This window comes from Scyliorhinus torazame, chromosome 8 (assembly GCF_047496885.1).
Source record: "Scyliorhinus torazame isolate Kashiwa2021f chromosome 8, sScyTor2.1, whole genome shotgun sequence".
Classification (NCBI taxonomy): domain Eukaryota; kingdom Metazoa; phylum Chordata; class Chondrichthyes; order Carcharhiniformes; family Scyliorhinidae; genus Scyliorhinus; species Scyliorhinus torazame.
Genome location: NC_092714.1, coordinates 248,906,774 through 248,922,581, shown reverse-complemented (window position 1 = coordinate 248,922,581; position 15,808 = coordinate 248,906,774).

The following is a 15,808-nucleotide window of genomic DNA, read 5'->3' as shown; positions in this document are numbered from 1 at the left end:
ATTTTGCAGTTTGGATCAGAAATTGGCTAGCTGGAAGAAGACAAACGGTGGTGGTTGATGGGAAATGTTCAGACTGGAGTCCAGTTACTGGTGGTGTATCACAAGCATCTGTTTTGGGGCCACTGCTGTTTGTCATTTTTATAAATGACCTGGAGGAGGGCGTAGAAGGATGGGTGAGTAAATTTGCAGATGACACTAAAGTCGGTGGAGTTGTGGACAGCGCAGAAGCATGTTACAAGTTACAGAGGGATATAGATAAGCTGCAGCGCTGGGCTGAGAGGTGGCAAATGGAGTTTAATGCAGAAAAGTGTGAGGTGAGTTTGGAAGAAATAACAGGAAGACAGAGTACTGGGCTAATGGTAAGATTCTTGGTAGTGTGGATGAGCAGAGAGATCTCGGTGTCCATGTACATAGATCCCTGAAAGTTGCCACCCAGGTTGAGAGGGTTGTTAAGAAGGCGTACGGTGTGTTAGCTTTTATTGGTAGAGGGATTGAGTTTCGGAGCCATGAGGTCATGTTGCAGCTGTACAAAACTCTGGTGCGGCCGCATTTGGAGTATTGCGTGCAATTCTGGTCGCCGCATTATAGGAAGGATGCGGAAGCATTGGAAAGGGTGCAGAGGAGATTTACTAGAATGTTGCCTGGTATAGAGGGAAGATCTTATGAGAGTAGTAAGGGCGTGGAATGCCCTGCCTGCAACAGTAATGGACTCGCCAACACTAACGGCATTCAAATGGTCATTGGATAGACAGATGGACGATAAGGGAATAGTGTAGATGGGCTTTAGAGTGGTTTCACAGGTCGGCGCAACATCGAGGGCCGAAGGGCCTGTACAAAGAACAAAGAACAAAGAACAAAGAAATGTACAGCACAGGAACAGGCCCTTCGGCCCTCCAAGCCCGTGCCGACCATACTGCCCGACTAAACTACAATCTTCTACACTTCCTGGGTCCGTATCCTTCTATTCCCATCCTATTCATATATTTGTCAAGATGCCCCTTAAATGTCCCTATCGTCCCTGCCTCCACTACCTCCTCCGGTAGTGAGTTCCAGGCACCCACTACCCTCTGCGTAAAAAACTTGCCTCGTACATCTACTCTAAACTTTGCCCCTCTCACCTTAAACCTATGCCCCCTAGTAATTGACCCCTCTACCCTGGGGAAAAGCCTCTGACTATCCACTCTGTCTATGCCCCTCATAATTTTGTATACCTCTATCAGGTCGCCCCTCAACCTCCTTCGTTCCAGTGAGAACAAACCGAGTTTATTCAATCGCTCCTCATAGCTTATGCCCTCCATACCAGGCAACATTCTGGTAAATCTCTTCTGCACCCTCTCTAAAGCCTCCACATCCTTCTGGTAGTGTGGCGACCAGAATTGAACACTATACTCCAAGTGTGGCCTAACTAAGGTTCTATACAGCTGCAACATGACTTGCCAATTCTTATACTCAATGCCCCGGCCAATGAAGGCAAGCATGCCGTATGCCTTCTTGACTACCTTCTCCACCTGTGTAGCCCCTTTCAGTGATCTGTGGACCTGTACTCCTAGATCTCTTTGACTTTCAATACTCTTGAGGGTTCTACCATTCACTGTATATTCCCTACCTGCATTAGCCCTTCCAAAATGCATTACCTCACATTTGTCCAGGTTAAACTCCATCTGCCATCTCTCCGCCCAAGTCTCCAGACAATCTAAATCCTGCTGTATCCTCAGACAGTCCTCATCGCTATCCGCAATTCCACCAACCTTTGTGTCGTCTGCAAACTTACTAATCAGACCAGTTACATTTTCCTCCAAATCATTTATATATACTACAAAGAGCAAAGGTCCCAGCACTGATCCCTGTGGAACACCACTGGTCACAGCCCTCCAATTAGAAAAGCATCCCTCCATTGCTACCCTCTGCCTTCTATGGCCTAGCCAGTTCTGTATCCACCTTGCCAGTTCACCCCTGATCCCGTGTGACTTCACCTTTTGTACTAGTCTACCATGAGGGACCTTGTCAAAGGCCTTACTGAAGTCCATATAGACAACATCTACTGCCCTACCTGCATCAATCATCTTAGTGACCTCCTCGAAAAACTCTATCAAGTTAGTGAGACACGACCTCCCCTTCACAAAACCGTGCTGCCTCTCACTAATACGTCCATTTGCTTCCAAATGGGAGTAGATCCTGTCTCGAAGAATTCTCTCCAGTAATTTCCCGACCACTGAAGTAAGGCTCACCGGCCTGTAGTTCCCGGGATTATCCCTGCCACCCTTCTTAAACAGAGGAACAACATTGGCTATTCTCCAGTCCTCCGGGACATCCCCTGAAGACAGCGAGGATCCAAAGATTTCTGTCAAGGCCTCAGCAATTTCCTCTCCAGCCTCCTTCAGGCTCCTGCGCTGTAATGTTCTATAATCTATATTCTAGAACAGATTTGGCTCCTGTCAGAACCCCTGCAGACTCTGGCTGGATATCTTTAAAATGCTGTTTCAACTGGCTTGTTTCAGCTTCTTGCTTGTCCTCAGACAAGACTGCACTGCTTTAAATACCAGTAAACTTTTTTTTAAACTATCCTGCTGTGAAAGCAAAAGACCTTAGGATCATAGGAACAGGAACAGGCCATTCAGCTTCCTGAGCCTGTCCTGCCACCCAATGAGATCATGTCTGATCTATGACATAACTCCATGTACCTGCCTTTGGCCCATATCCATTCAACGCTTTGCTTTACAAAAGTCTACCTCTCTCAGATTTAAAATTAACAACAGATCTTGCTTCAACTGCTGTTTGTGGAAGAGAGTTCCAAACTCCTTCCACCCTCTGAGTGAGGAGTTCTTCCTAACATCTCTCCTGAATGGTCTAGCCCTAATTTTTAGAAAATGCCCCTAGTTCTAGAGTTTCCAACCAGTGGAAATAGTTTACCTTTATCTACTCAGTCTTTCCCTGTTAATATCTTGATCAGGTCACCCCTTAACCTTCTAACTTCTAGTGAAATCAGGTCTAATTTGAGTAACCTCTCCTCATAACTCAAGCCCTGTCATCCAGATATCATTTTTCTAAACCTGCATTGCGCTCCCTCAAAGGCCAAAATATCCTTCCTAAGGTGTGGTGCCCAGAATTGCTCACAGTACTCCAAGTGGGGATGCATGGTAGCATAATGGTTAGCACTGTTGTTTCACAGCACCAGGGGCCCTGGCTTGGGTCACTGTCTGTGCGGAGTCTGCACGTTCTCCCTGTGTTTGCGTGGGTTTCCTCCGGGTGCTCCGGTTTCGTCTCACAAGTCCTGAAAGACGTGCTTGTTAGATGAATTGGACATTCTGAATTCTCCCTCTGTGTACCCGAACAGGCACCGGAGTGTAGCGACGAGCGGATTTTCACAGTAACTTCATTGCAAGCCTATTTGTGACAATAATAAAGTTTATTATTATTAACCAGAGTTTTGTATAGCTGCAACATAACCCCTGTGTCTTCATATTCCAATCCTCTAGATATAAAGGCGAGCATTCCATTATTTTTGATTATTGTTTGCACTTGTTCCTGGTATTTTAGGGACCTCTGCACCTGAACCCTCAAGTCTCTTTGGACATCCACTGTGTCTAATCTCGTTCCATTTAGTACTTTGCTTTATCCTTTCTTGGTCCAAAATGGATAACCTCACACTTTCTAACATTAAATTCCATCTGCCACAGTTTTGCCAATTCACCTAGTGTGCCAGTATCTCCCTGCAGTTTTATGCTGTCATTTGGGCTGTCTCCAATGCCACCTCATTTTGTATCATTCTCAAATTTAGATAAATGACTTTCTATGCCATCATTCAAATTATTAATGAATTGTGTGAATAATTGAGGCCCCAACACAGATCCCTGTGGTATACCACCAGTCACTACCTGCCAATTAGTACAATTGCCCATTATCCCCACTCTCTGTCACCTGACACTAAACCAATTTCCTAACCATGTCAATATTTTCCCCTCAACTCCGAGGGCTTCCATTTTAGTTAACGGTCTCTTTGTGGGACTTTATCAAATCCTCTGTGGACTGTGTTAGCCAGATCTGAACTCAAAAGCCTTGTCAAAATGTTCGTATGCCTTAGCTCCACCCAGAAATGACATCATCTACCCAAACTGAAAACAAATGAACTCCCCAGGCTTAAAAAACCTAGGGGCTGGATTCTCCCAAAATGGGGCTATGTCCTCACGCCGGCGTAAAAAGGCTGGCGTTGCACTCTGGAGATTCCTCAGAAAAACATTTACCTTCAGGGGGCTAGCAGTAATTCACGCAGCTTTAACTGCGGATACGGGCCCCCGCACTTCCGGTTTCGAGTACGCGCATGGGCACGGTGGCAGCTTGCAGCGGCAGCGGCGAGCGCCATGACGGACTCGGGCGGAGGCAGCTCCGAAATGTAGCCCCCCCCCCCGATCGGCTGCGCACCCTTGCATCAGACCAATCTGATCTGTGCCCCAGCCACCCATAAAGTTCCCCCCCCCGGTGCTCGACCCCCCCCCACCCGCCACCAGGGTGGCCACGGACAGAGTCCACAGCCGCCACTCGCGGTTCCTGAACGGCAATAGGTGGTTAGATCCACGCCATCGGGAACTCGGCCTGCCTTTCCTCATGCAATATAAACTAAACTGTTGCTCCCTTTGAAATTTGGTGTCTGCCCTGATGAGTGCAAAATGAAAAGCTTCAACAGCATGTCTCTTTTTTCAACAATACTCAGTACTGTGCTACAAACAAGTATTTTAGATCTGCAGTACTTTGCTTTTCTTCTCTTTTGTCATCCAGCTGTATGCAAACAATGAGCTGTCACTAAATGGAACACACAATCATACACTTCAAAGAGACCCATGTGGATTAGGTCAATGAGTGCTGTTATTGTAAACTCGCATTGGTAGCTGCTGAAACACACATGCTACAGAACTGTTTTACTAGTTAGAAATTACTTAGCATCTCAAAATAAATCAATATGCAATCACTATTCTGCATTACCTGTCACACACTTCAGCATGGGTTGCTTGTTGAACAGACATATTATTAAACACTCGCTGTTCACAAAAGGTAACCATTGAGATGACTGTTGACGATATTGGCTGGGAAATGTTTAATATATTCATGTGCAATTCCTCAGTTTACCATTCAAAACTATTTATTTTTAATGGGTTAATGCCACCACTAAATTGACAGAAATGAATTAATTGATTTTCTGCTAGTAGTGCCAACAGTGAAGCCTTGACTCAAGTGTCATTAATAAGCTTGTAAAGATGAAAGATGATGGAAACAGATTCCTGGCTCCAACATGTCCACAGATCTTGGATGTAATAGTTACTCATTACACTTGACAATGTAAAGCTGTGAATCTGCATTTTCTTTCCACCCAATGCTTGGACAGCTTTGTAAGCACGTCCCCTATCACCTTCCTTTGTGCTAACAAAAGAGGATGGGGAGAAACAATTGCTTGCACTTTTCTATCAAATATGTTACCTATTGCAGTAAGGCAAAACATTTGTGATATTAAGGCTCAAAAGCAGAATTAGTTTGTGGCACAATTTTTATTTGCTCATGCATACCCTGGTTTCTTTCAAACTAGTTTAACTGACACCTCAAGCTGACCTGATCGCTCTTTACACTCATGCTTTCCCAGGCAATGGGTTTCTGGTCTCACCTGGTCTTCGAGCAGAATTGTTCTTCACAGGCCGTGAGGGAAGGCCGGTGAAGTGCATTAACGTGGGATATTCGGTGGACAGAGCTGTATTGCCAATGTCTTGAGGAAAGGCTGGTTGCCCAATCTTGGGCGAAATCTCCAGAATTAAGAATGACAAGGGGCGGCATGTGGTGCAGTGGTTAGCACTGGGAATCCGGCGCTGAGGACCCGGGTTCAAATCCTGGCCCTGGGTCACTGTCCGTGTGGAGTTTGCACATTCTCCCCGTGTCTGCGTGAGTTTCACCCCCACAACCAAATATGTGCAGATTAGGTGGATTGGCCACGCTAAATTGCCCCTTAATTGGAAAGAAAATAATAATTGGGTACTCTAAATTTATAAAAAGAAACAACAAAAAAAAGAATGACAATCGTAAAAAAGTGGTTTGTTGTGAAAGATGGCACAGTGGTTAACACTGCTGCCTCACAGCGCTGGGGACCCGTGTTTGATTCCGGCCTCGGGTTACTGACCGTGTGGCGTTTGCACTTTCTCCCCATGCCTGTGTGGGTTTCCTCTGGGTGCTCGTGTTTCCTCCCACAGTCCAAAGTTGAGCACATTAGGTGGATTGGCCATGATAAATTGCCCTTTAGTGTCCAAAGATGTGCAGGCTAGATGATGTTACCGAGATAGGGTGGGGGATGGGGCCTAGGTAGGCTGCTCTTTCAGAGTGTGGATGCAGACTCGATGGGTCAAATGACCTTCTTCTGCACTGTTGGGAACCTATGAAACTAGAATCCTAACGCTTCCCTTATGTTGACACTGGTGAGCTTGTGATGGGGCAATAGGATGAGCTGCAGACTCAAACAAGCCTCAATTGTAAGGCAAGTAAGAGAATATAAAGAAAGGAATGCAAATTTATATCGTATTTTTCACATCTTCAGGATGTCAAAAACTCCAGAGCAGTTAGTAATGTCCCAGAAATAATAAATGAGATAATTAACCAACATTGGGATGTTCACTGAGGAATGTGTGTTGGCCAGAACTTCAGGAGAACTCATCCTTTTTCAAAGAGCAGCCTTTGACATCCATCCGAAAAGCAGATCAGGTTTTTGTTTAAGGTCACTACTAAAAGACAGAAATGCAGCACCTTCTTGGGATGGCATTGAAGTCAGTATTGGTTCTGTGCTCGAACCCAGTATCATCCCTGTACTGTGTGGTAACGAGAATCTGGTTATTTAATTTGGATATTGTTTGAGGAACAGGCAAAGTCTTATCAAGGTATCAAAGATATATTTTTCCATAAATTGTGAATGTGTTTAGGAATTCATATACTGTAACTGTCTGAGAGTAGAGTGGTCCTGTCCATGTCTATTTGTCTTTTCTTCAACCATGCCCCCATGTTCTGGGTCTGCCCCAGACTTTTAGGGTTCTGAACAGACTTCTTTGAGGTCATGTCCATTGTCATGGGGGTGAGGGTGGAACCGTGCCGAGAGTGGCAGTCTTTGGGGTATCGGAACAGCCAGAGCTACATATGGGGAAGAGGGTCGACCCCCTAGCTTTCGCTTCCTTAATCGCACGGCAGAGAATCCTGCTCGGCTGGCAATCAGCAGCACCACCCACAGCTGCAGACTGGCTGACAGACCTGGTGGAATTCCTCCACCTGGAAAAGTACACCATCCGAGGGTCGGAAGAGGGCTTCCACAAAGCGTGAGGCCCATTCACCAGCCTGTTCCAATACCTGTTCGAGGCCAACAGCGACTAGGGAAAGAGGGGGAGACAGGGAAGAGCAGACAAGGACACATACAACAAGGAGGTACAAAGGGGGAAGGGGAGAGGAGATGACGAGGAAACCCAAAGGAGCTACAGAGAGAAGCCTGGGGAACCTATAATGTCAACAACAAAAGCTGCAGAAAAGAGGATAGGAGCTCAACAGTAGGACATCTAGGGCGGGAGAGGGGGCTGTGATGTTCTTCGCTTTCTGAATGAGGACGGCTTTGAAGTGTCGTGTATTTTTGAGTTCTAATATCCACATCATGCTGGCAACAAGCTGAGCCAGCATGGCTCCAAACTGACCTCAGTCTGAAATTCCATTGCAACACAGACTTTGGGTGGTTTACTCCTTGTACTGGAGTGGAATCTAATGACAATGTTAGAAATGCTAAGAGTAAACCAGGTCTTGCTTCAGAGTGAATTGAGAGCAAGTGGTACTCACTGAAGCTTGTACTTAAGAGCTGGGATTTTCCCAAGTTGGGGAGTTGCATCTGGGCACAGAGAGGATCCAGAAGGGAAGAGTCAAAACCAGTGTTTGTACTGAACTATAGTATCACGATAAAATCAGTTGTGAACCAACAGAATGTCCTCTGTGCCTAATTTGGTAAATGGGTTTAACAAATAAGACATTGGCCAACAAACACGGCATCATGGTCAGGTCCATAACTGGCTACCACTTCAATGCTCTGCACCAAGCTCTGTGATTGATGGAAGATGATGGTTTGTTCCTGCCTAATCCACCTTCTCATATCCCACTTCCTTGCCGTGCTACAACCTTTTCTGAAAAGGAAACTGGCGATACTGTTTGTACGCACTGCTTGCCTCAGTGATGCCGCTCCAAAAATGGAGTCAGCTCTTTCTTCCACTGGGGTGAGGAGAAATAGTTGTGCCTGTCCCCTGCAAGTTAGCTGCTGCTTGATTTGTTATGTTGTAGGTGTAACATAAGCGGCTTCCTTGTGGTGCACTTGACAAAGGAAGGTTCAGACGTGGAGATTACTTCAACACGTTTATTAAACTATTTACACTTCTATTACTCGGGTTCGACACTACTGCTAATCCTACTATAGCTACCCAGACTGACTAACCAGCTGCTGCAATCCACGTGGTGGGTGTAATATTGAATCAACCCTGTGTCTGTACACACTGACTGTCTCCACTGGAAAGAGGCAGATCATGTGTGTGGTGTCCTTTATATATGGGTTGGTGTAATGCCCCCCACTGTGGTCGTGTCACCTCCTTGTGTATCATGAATGTCCATTGGTCGCGTCCTATGTAACTTATCTATTGGTTGAGTGTGTGTGATGTGTCTGGTGCTCCCTCTAGTGTCTAGCTAGCCTACATGCATTTATATTGATGCACATCACCACACTGCTGTCTGAGGCGATTTGGCACCTCACTCTGCAAGAGCGATTGATAGACATCAATTCAGACGAGACGCTGAGAAGCAGTGAACCGATGCTTTAATAAGCTAAATATGTGCCGACCTGTAGCTCCTCCCGCACTGCAGGGCTGACCCCGGTCAACAGGCTTTATACCTCCACAGCTGGGCGGAGCCACAGGCGGAGCCAACAGCAGCACCAATAATAACATTTCAGCAGTACAACAGCAACAACCAATAACAGAACAGCAATAACAATAAGTATATGCAACTTATTGTATATAGTATTGTGGAGATAGCAATACTAATAGAACAATAGAACATATATACAACAGCCTTACGTAGCCATATGTGGCTCACCACAGCGATAGAGCAAAGTGTGGTGTGGTGCAATGTGCCTGTCATGGTTGAGTAGCTGGCTGTGTGTGCGAGGTATGAAATGCAGATGTGGGGTTTGCAGTGCCAAGTGGGTGGGGCGAGATGAAACTTTGAATGTGATATGTGTTGTGATTGATAGACTGTTGATAGGTGAGTGATGGGGGGTGTGATGTATTGAGCAGTGTGTTAGGCTAGTGGTCCAATTATATGGATATAGCATTAGCAGATGATGTCACTGACCTTGAACACTTGTGTGGAGTGATTAAACTTCTTGCTGCATTGCGTTCAGGCCCTCAGGGCATACTGCTCACATTGACCTCTGTGGAATCGGCTCTAGTTCCTTTCTGAGCGGGTCCTCCTCAACCCCATGCGCAAAGAGGTGCTCACTTCTCCTTTCATCTCCTGCACCACAGCCTTGAGTTCTTGCAATAATGGGCAAAATTCTCCGTTATTGGCGCAAAGTCCGCCGATCGGCGCAAAAAACGGCGCAAATCCGACTTGCATCACGTCGGAAAAATGGGTCAAAAGTCTCCGGCCCGAAATGGGCTAGCAGCGACATGACGGGATCCGCGCTTGGGCACGTGGTTCACGCCGTGCAGCGTCATACACGCCGCACGGCGTGACGGCTCATAAGGACGCGCTGCTCCCCCCCACCCGACCGGAACACCCGACCGGAACACCCGACTGGATGGCTGGCCGCCGCTCAGCCCCGAGGTTCGAGTCACGGGATGTGGAGGCGCTCCTGGACGCGGTGGAGCAGAGGAGGGACGCCCTGTATCCCGGGCACGGCCGCAGAGTTGCCCCACGCCACAGCCAGCGCCTGTGGAGGGAGGTGGCAGAGGCCGTCACCGCTGCGGCCCTGACACCATGGACAGGCACCCAGTGCCACAAGAAGGTGTACGACCTCGTCAGAGCAGGCAGGGTGAGCCTCCCCATATCCCCCCTCCCCCATATCCCCCCTCCCCATATCCCCCCTGCCCCATATCCCCCCTCCCCATATCCCCCCCTCCCCCATATCCCCCCTCCCCCATATCCCCCCTCCCCATATCACCCCCTCCCCCATATCACCCCCTCCCCCATATCCCCCCTCCCCATATCCCCATCCCCCATATCCCCCCTCCCCCATATCCCCCATATCCCCCCTCCCCCATATCCCCCTCCCCATATCCCCCTCCCCCATATCCCCCCTCCCCCATATTCCCCATATCCCATCCTCCCCCATATCCTCCCTCCCCATATCCCCCTATCCCCCATATCCCCCATATCCCCCCTCCCCCATATTCCCCCCTCCCCCATATCCCCCCTCCCCCATATCCCCCCTCCCCCATATCCCCCCTCCCCATATACCCCCTCCGCCATATCCCCCCCTCCCCATATCCCCCCCTCCCCATATCCCCCCTCCCCCATATCCCCCATAGCCCCAAGTGAATCCAGCCCTAACCTTAACCTCTGCAATGCACGTGCAACCGATGGCGTGCATTCATATACCTGCCTAACACTGTTGCCTTTTACCCCTGCCACCACCCCCACCCACCCCCCCGCCACAGGAGAAGCACACACACAACAATAGGGAGCATGTGAGAACTGGAGGAGGCCCCGCTGATGAGAGGCCACTGACCGAACACGAGGAAAGGGCCCTGGAACTGGCTGGCGGACCTGAGGACCGGGAGGTTGCTGATGCAGAGGTCGGGGGCGTACTAGCAAGTGAGCCACCAACAGCCCGTCCCCATATCACCCCTCCCCCATATCCCCCCTCCCCCATATCACCTGATCACTGCCTGCGTGTCTAACCATGCATGCTTCATTGTGTATCGCAGGAGCAAACGTCGAGGCACCCATCCCCGCAGATGCAGACCGCCCGCAGGATGCCCCTCGGAGGCCACGGGAGACGGAGAGACCCGGATACTCCGGCATGCGACGCGCGCAGGATGCCCCTCGCACACCACGGGAGACGGAGAGACCCGCACCCTCCGGCATGCGACGCCCGCAGGATGCCCCTCGCACACCACGGGAGACGGAGAGACCCGGACCCTCCGACATGCGACGCCCGCAGGATGCCCCTCGCACACCACGGGAGACGGAGAGACCCGGACCCTCCAGCATGCGACGCCCGCAGGATGCCCCTCGCACACCACGGGAGACAGAGAGACCCGGACCCTCCGGCATGCGATGCCCGCAGGATGCCCCTCGCACACCACGGGAGACGGAGAGACCTGGAGCAACAGGGAGACGACACCCCCGTCACGTGCGGGAGCGACGAGGCAGGCGTGTGCCACCCAGCGACGAGGGGGGCAGCCACAGCCCCCGTCACATCCGAGCCAGGAAACCACTACCCAGGACACCACTACCCAGGACACCACTACCCAGGACACCACTACCCAGGACACCCCTACCCGGGACAGCACTACCCAGGAAGACGAAATACCGGACAGTGACACAGAGTGGATGGGTGGAGACGTACCCCCACCCCAAAGTGCCATGGACTCAGAGTGGGATGAAGAGCACGACACAACGCCACTGCTGTCACCAACACCCTCCACCATCGCAGAAACACTCACCTCAGTTGGGCACTTTAGTGATGAGGCATCTGGTACACTCACTGGTGCGCACAACACAACCGTCCCGGTACAGCAGGTGGAGGTAGGAGCAGCAGAGGGGCCGGGCGGTCGGAGGGCAGCCCAGCCCAAGCGAACATCTGCCGCCCAGATGGATCCCGGGTTCCTGGAGTTTCCACACCCACACATAGATCCGATGCAACCACCGACCCGGAGACGAGCGAAGAGGGTGACGGCCGGCTTGCGGCGGCTGCAGTTGCAGGTGGAGGAGTCCACCCGCGTCCAGGAGCTGGAAGTGGTGCCGGTCATGCGTGCCACCCAGGCCGACACCGCACAGGTGGCGTCCGCGGTGGAGGCAATGGGTGCGACGGTGTCAGGCATGGGGAACGGTTTGCGAGGCCTGGGGCTTTCCGTGCAGGCGGCGTCTGTGGCCCAGGAAATGGCTGCCCTCTCACAGGAGGCCATGAGCCAGTGCCAGCGCCAGATGGCAGAGGCGCTCAACACCATGGCCCAGTCTCAGCAGGCCATGGCCCAGTCTCTGCAGGCCATGGCCCAATCTCTGCAGGCCATCGCTGAGGGCATCGGCGCCAGTGGCCATGTGCGAGCCGGCGTCGCACAGTCACAGACAGGGTTTGCCAACCCCCTGAGCTCCATGGCTGCAAACCTGCAGACCCCTGTCGATACCAGCACGGGCCTCCAGGACTGGCAGCGCCAGATGTCGGGGGGGCGTCGGATGGCCAGTCCGTTCGCATCCCCCACCCATGTAGAGGCCTGGGGGCCATCGGCACCCCGAGGGAGGAGGAGGTGTAGGGGAGGTCCGGGAACACCGCGACACCTCGGACTCCCCCCCTTCCGTCCCAGGTGCATCGGGTGGGCAACGGGCAGGACAGGCTGGCAGCTCGCCATCCCAGTCGCCCGGGCCGCAGCCTGGCCCATCTAGGCCAGGACGCCCCAGGAAACGGCCGCCAAAGGGATTCAGTGTCAGAGGGCAGGAATCACAGGAGTCCACCTCCAGTTCTGCTGTACTGTCTGGGGAACCACGTAGACGTAGTCAAAGGGCCCGTAAGGCCAAACAATTAGACACTGAGTAAGTTGGCACGGGTGCAGGGCACAGATGAGTTTTAGGGGTTAGGGCACGTGCATGAACTCCTTTGGTTATTAAAGTCAATGTTACACCTACAGAAGCTGCCTTTGTGCTCTGTCCAAAGCGTGCGGGGGTGTCATGTACGTTGAGCGCAAGTGTGTGTGTGAGGGGTGGCCTTACCTCAGCCCCAGGTGAGTCTGCCCCCTTCCCCCTGGGACGCTATTAACATCCCCCCGGGCAGAGGACGGGACCGTGCGCTGCAGTGTCATAGCCGCATGCAGGGATGGTCTGGGTGGATGGTGGTACTGTGGCCATGGGTCAGACATAGTCCAACGATGTGGAGCCAGGAGCTCACCGCAGGGCGGGTTGTCATCATCCTCCATGGCCTGCGATAGACACGCGTCCACCCGCAACTGTGTGAGCCTGGCCCGTTGTGCCGCAGGTGGATCGGCAATGGGGGGGGGGCGGGGTGGTGTGCATGCGGGTGGGGTGGGTGGAGTTGGGGAGGGGGGTGAGGGTGCTGGGTGGGTGGATGGGTGGGGGGTGTGGGTGGTCGGCTGTTGCCATGGTGTGCGGTCTGTGGCCATACTACCCGATTCCCACGCCCATCTAGTCAGTGAAGCGGGCGTCTATCAGTCTGTCCCGTGCCCGCTGGGCCAGCCGGTAACGGTGGACAGCCACCCGCCTGTGTCTACCCCGTCTGCCCTGACCATTGCCCCCATCCCCCTCATCCGCCCTCCTCTGCCTGCGGCACATCGCCCCTCTGCTGGGCTATGTTGTGCAGGACGCAGCACACCACAATGATGCGGCCGACCCTATCTGACCGATACTGGAGGGCGCCCCCAGAGAGGTCCAGGCACCTGAAACGCATCTTCAGCACGCCAAAGCTCCTCTCTATCACTCCCCTTGTCGCTACATGGGCATCATTGTAGCGGTTCTCCGCCTCATTGCGTGGCCTCCGTACAGGCGTCATCAGCCATGATCGCAATGGGTAGCCCCTGTTGCCCAGCAACCAGCCCCTCAGCCGGGGATGGCGTCCCTCGTACATGCCGGGGATGGATGACCGCGACAACACCTATGAGTCGTGTACACTGTCTGGGTAACGGGCGCAGACTTGCAGGATCATCATGCAGTGGTCGCAGACCACCTGTATGTTCATCGAATAGGTCCCCTTCCTATTGGTGAACACGGCCCTGTTATCTGCAGGTGGCCGCACGGCGACGTGCATCCCATCGATCGCGCCCTGGACCACGGGGAACCCGGCCACGGCAGAGAAGCCCACGGCCCGGGCATCTTGGCTGGCCCGGTCCACAGGGAAGCGGACGTAGCGGTGCGCCATGGCATATAGGGCATCTGTCACTGCCCGGATGCACCGATGCACCGATGTCTGCGATATACCGGACAGGTCCCCACTCGGTGCCTGGAATGACCCCATTGCATAAAATTTCAGGGCCACCGTAACCTTGACGGACATGGGGAGAGTGTGTCCCCCGCCAGTGCCACGCGGTGACAGGTGTGCCAGCAGGTGGCAGATATGTGCCACGGTTTCCCGCCTCATCCGGAGTCTCCTCCTGCATTCCCGGTCCGTGAGGTCCTGGTATGACTGCCGGGGCCGGTACACATGGAGCGCCCTCGGGTGCCTCCGTTGCCGTGGGGCCGCGACGCCCTCCTCCCCCTCCTCGTCCTGTCGGTCAGGTGTCCCTCCAGCCTGGGCGGCTGCCGCCTGCCCCTCTGCGGCAGCCTGCGCCGCCTCTCTGGCACGCTCCTCCTCCTCATCCAGGGCAACATGGACATTAGCGGCTGCCGCCACGGCGGCCAACATCGCTGGATGATCGGAAAACATGACGACCTGGTTGGGTGGGGGGGGGGGGGGGGGGGGGGGGGGGGGGTGTTGAACGACGAAATGTCATCATTGTCCATATCCCCTCCTTCCCCCCAGCCAGGTGGCACGGACCCCCCATCCTCCTCCCCGGCACGGACCCCAACCTCCTCCCCGGCACGGACCCCCCCCATCCCCCTCCCCGGCACGGACCCCAACCTCAACCCCGGCACGGACCCCCCCCCATCCCCCTCCCCGGCACGGACCCCCCCCTCCCCCTCCCCGGCACGGACCCCCCCCCCCATCCCCCTCCTTCCCCCCAGCCAGGTGGCATGGACCGCATGGGCCCAACTGTTGGAGGCTGGCACCTTCCCGGCACGGACCCCACATCCCCCTCCCCGGGACGGACCCCCCATCCCCCTCCCCGGCACGGACCCCCCCCAATCCCCCTCCTCGGCACGGACCCCACCAACCTCCTCCCCGGCACGGACCCCCCAGCCCCCTCCCCGGCACGGACCCCCCATCCCCCTCCCCGGTACGGACCCCCCGCCCCATCCCCCTCCCCGGCACGGACCCCCCCAACCTCCTCCCCGGCACGGACCCCCCCATCCCCATCCCCGGCACGGACCCCCCCCCCACCATCCCCCTCTCCATCACGGACCCCCCCAACCTCCTCCCCGGCACGGACCCCCCATCCCCCTCCCCGGCACGGACCACCCCCCCCCCATCCCCCTCCCCGGCACGGACCCCCCCCAACCTCCTCCCCGGCATGGACCCCCCATCCCCCTCCCCGGCACGGACCCCCCCACCATCCCCCTCTCCATCACGGACCCCCCCAACCTCCTCCCCGGCACGGACCTCCCATCCCCCTCCCCGGCACGGACACCCCATCCCCCTCCCCGGCACGGACCCCCCCATCCCCCTCCCCGGCACGGACACCCCCAACCTCCTCCCCGGCACGGACCCCCCATCCCCCTCCCCGGCACGGACCCCCACCCCCATCCCCCTCCCCGGCATGGACCCCACCCCCCATCCCCCTCCCCGACACGGACCCCCCAACCTCCTCCCCGGCACGGACCCCCCCCAACCTCCTCCCCGGCACGGATCCCCCTTCCCCCTCCCCGGCACGGACCCCCCCATCCCCCTCCCCGGCACGGACCCCCCCCCACCCCCCTCCCCGGCACGGACCCCCCCATC